The sequence below is a fragment of the Kogia breviceps genome, chromosome 7 (assembly GCF_026419965.1).
Source record: "Kogia breviceps isolate mKogBre1 chromosome 7, mKogBre1 haplotype 1, whole genome shotgun sequence".
Taxonomy (NCBI): Eukaryota; Metazoa; Chordata; class Mammalia; order Artiodactyla; family Physeteridae; genus Kogia; species Kogia breviceps.
The window spans coordinates 58,346,701-58,351,158 of NC_081316.1; positions in this window are offsets into that span (position 1 = coordinate 58,346,701).

Here is a 4,458-nt window from a genome sequence, read left to right on the forward strand (position 1 = left end):
AGAAATACACTTATAAGTTGTACCTTTATTTTAGTTTTGTGTTAAGGCAATTCTAAAGTTTAAATTGCCCAAGAGGAAGAGAGAAGGTATATGTCAGGTCCCAGAAGCTTTCTCAGAGCATAAGAAAATAACTATTACAAGAAAGGACAGCTCTATGAACTAGTGTTTCAAAGATGCAGGTAAAAAAGAATGAATTTTATGTCTGGGTTAATGCTCTATTGCTTTGATAGAAAGGTGAAAAGAAAGGAAAATAAATGCTGAGCTGGGAATGTTGCAACAGATTCTGATGTTTTAATAGTTCTAGTTATAATATATCATGACAGTGTCAAATGTGTCTAGTTAACACATTTGTGATGGCAGAATAATTGGGAAAATTTTACATTATGTGTGGTATCAAGGCAAAGTACTCCAGATTTCACTTCTAAAGTGAAATTTGCTTTAGGCAAATACTTTGAAACCTTGGGAATGACAGGGAATTGCTCTCATTTTTCTCTTTTTAATTAAAATAGGGTTTTACTTTAATCTGGACTTAGGAGTAAAAGTGATACGTTTGAATGAACAATACTCCTCTGCATATTGAACAGTTCTTAAAGAGAATGCTCAACAAATTTAAATGAAATTTCTGGTTTCCCTACTAACAATTTAATTTTGAGTTAATAGAAGACAAAATTATCTCAGGAATCCTGAGCAAACAAGTATTTCAATAGAAACAAAATAATGCAATGTCATTCTTGTCCTTTCCTGAGAGATCAGAATAGAATGGTTGAAAGGGCCATTGGACAGAAGTCAGAGACCCATGATTGACTGTGACTTGATATTAATAAGTATGTTCTTGAACAAGTCTCTAAAGGTTTCTTGATCTTGATTTCTTAACCTAAGATTGAACTAGATGCTTTTTATGGGCTCTTCCATTTTTGACATTCTGTGACTTTATGACTGTGTTATAGAAATGTGTTAGATTTTTAATTTTAGTGGTGTCACACAGGGAAAGTTTACACTCTGAAATACTATTAACTCATGTGAGAGGCAGCTATAATCTAATAGAACAATTTGTGAAATTAGAATATGGAGATAGAATTTTAATTGGGACTCTGTCACTCTAACTCCTTGTGTGATCAGAACATAGGCCTTGGAGCTGGAAAGACCAGATTCAGATCTCGGCTCTCTGACATTTACCAGCTGTTTGGCCTTGATGAATTCATTTCTGATCCTCAGTTCCTCATCATTAGAATGAAGATGATAATGTATGACCTGACTCATACTGAGGGGGTATGATGTGAATATTATAACGTGAATTGTTTGAAAGCATTTTGTAGAAGTGAAAATTACTATACTGATGTAAGGTATTAGTATTGATTAAAAGGAGCAAACCAGTACAAATGATAAAGACTTTCAGGCTTTTTTTTTGAATTGAATAAAAGATTCTTTCAGTTCTATAGTACTTTACAGTTTTCAGAAGTTTCACACACATGATTTCATATGATCCCATAATAACCCCTTTTTTCCCGCTACCCCTGTATTGCACCTCCCCACTTCTCTCGCCCTACTGGTCACCACTAGTTTGTTCTCTATATCTGTGGGTCTGTTTTTTTTTTGTTGTTGTTGTTGTTTATTTTGTTTTTTCACTAGTTTGTTGTACTTTTTAGATTCCACATATAAGTGACATTAAACACTATTTGTCTTTCTCTGTCTGACTTATTTCACTTTGCATTATACCCTCTAGGTTCATCCATGTTACTGCAAATTGCAAAATTTCCTTCTTTTTTATGGCTGAGTAGTATTCCATTGAATAAAGAAGATATACCACATCTTCTTTATCCATTCATCTGCTGACGGACACTTAGGGTTGCTTCCATACCTTGGCAATTGTAAATAATGCTGCTATGAACATTGGGGTGTATGTATCTTTTCAAATTAGTGTGTTTTTGGATATGTATCCAAGAGTAGAAGTGCTGGGTCATATGGTAGTTCTATTTTTAGTTTTTTGAGAAATCTCCATATTTTCCACAGTGGCTGCACCAATTTAAATTCCCACCAACAGTGTACAAGGATTCTCTTTTCTCTACATTCTTGCCACCATTTGTTATTTGTGTGCTTTTTGATGACAGTCATTCTTACTGGTGTGAGGTGATAACTCATTGTAGTTTTGATTTGCATTTCCCTGATGATTAGCGATGTTGAGCATCTTTTCATGTGCATTTTGGCCATCTGCATTTCCTTTTTGGAAAAATATTCAGTTCTGCTGCCCCTTTTTAAATTGGGTTGTTTGTTTTCATGTTGAGATATATGAGCTGTTTATATATGTTGGATATTAACCCCTTATGACCTGTCACATCATTTGCAAATACCTTCTCTCGTTCAGTAGGTTATCTTTTTATTTTTTCAATGGTTTGCTTTGCTGTGCCAAAGCTTTTAAGTTTAACTAGATCCCAGTTGTTTGTTTTTGCTTTTGTTTCCTTTGCTTTAGGAGGTGAATTGAGAAATGGTGGAAGTCCCCAAACCAATGTGAACCTTGACAAGGCTGTCATTTCTCTGACACTGGGAAAATGACTACTCAGAAATGCCAGTTTCTCCTAGTCACAAAAAGATTGATTTGTTGTTCTATAGGGCTTAAGTGAAAAATAAAAATCTCCAAAAAATATGCAGTTAGAAACCTGTGTAGTTATAAAAAACAGCTTTATTGAGCAACTACAGTGTGTTATGCACTTTTCCAGACCCTTTCCAGATGTTGTCTCATTTTATTTCCATAATGACTCTATGAAGAAGGCTTAGAGATGTTGAATAACTTGACCACAGTCATTTGGTTGGTAAAAGGCAGAGCCCTGATTTTAGCTCATGATTTTCAGAGGTTAAAACTCATACTCTATTTTCTGTCTTATGCTGCCTCTATGTCAAGAGGGAAAGAAATTATATTTATGATAACATGGAGGTCCAACCATGTGATAGGCACTGAATTATGAAGTTATATGATCCCTTTGAGTCTTCACAAAACCTCTTCTGACGCAAGTTTAATTCTCATTTTAGAGAGTATTTTTAAAAAAAACTTTAAAAAAGTTTTACTTTACTTTCTAGAGTGATGGTGTAACACATCAATAAATTGGTTTAAAAAACCAACGAACAAAGCAAATTGAAAACAAGCAACAAAACGAGTTTAGGCTAATAGAGGGAAAATTAATTCCTACCATGATATGCACACATATTTTAATACATACATATGGATTACATTATATATATTAGCATTTATATACTAATTTTGGGAATGAGAGATGCAACTGTTAGCTATAGAGAACTAAAGATTTAGAATTAATAGAGAGAGGGATTAATTGAGAATGGTTAAAAGTCAACTAAATTGGCAATGATTTGTAGAATATCAGGCTCCACCAAAACTATTTCAAGTCATTGGCCATCTATGGGATCAAAATGAAGTATAGAGAGAACAGTTACATAAAAATATGTTCTGTGTTATCAGATTCAGGAATCCACAACATGTTCAGCATCATGCTAAGAATTTTTGTATGTATTTTCTCATCGAATCCTCAGAAGAGCCCTGAAATGTACATTTTATAATTTTCATTTTACCAATAAGGAAACTGAGCCTCTGAATCTGTCATGGCTGCTGCTACCCCCTCTCCCCTACTGTGAAAGTAACCCTTTAAAAAATGCCATTTCTCGGGCTTCCCTGGTGGAGCAGTGGTTGAGAGTCCGCCTGCCAATGCAGGGGCCACGGGTTCGTGCCCCGGTCCGGGAAGATCCCACGTGCCGCGGAGCGGCTGAGCCCGTGAGCCATGGCCACTGAGCCTGCGCGTCCGGAGCCTGTGCTCCGCAACAGGAGAGGCCACAACAGTGAGAGGCCCGCGTACCCGTCCCCCACCCAATGCCATTTCTCTTTTCAAAGGAGGGAAGATAAACTGGAATCTCTTAAACTTTGGGTCCTTAAGGACTTTTGCACCTGATCTTGATTTTCATCTCTGTCCCAATTCCTGCTGTCATTCTGGATGACTTGACATCCAAGATGGTGAATGTCTGCAGTGTGTTAGCAACTGTATTTTATGACCAGTCACTTGCTGCTGTCACTTGCTGCTCCATCCTCCCTGCTTCCTACCTCATCGCACAAACACATGAACTTTATCTTTCAAAAAGGGAGGACTATAAAAGCTGCCATAGGGAATATTTCCATGTGCTGAGGAAGGGTAGCAGATACCAGGTGAGGACAGGATTCCTGAATTTATCAGAGCAATGACGTGTGAGTAGGTATTTGCTTCTGAGGCTGTCTTTCTTCCTTCTCTGTGGGCTTCTCAGAGGCAGGGACCAGGGACTGTGTATTCTTTGTCACCACAGACTCCTTTAAGGAGTACGTAAACAGTACCTCAACAACTAATTCATGTAGGATGAGGACTACAACCTCATAAGGCCTCTGACATCCCATGCCATTCACAGCTTGATACCAGTAATTTCTAA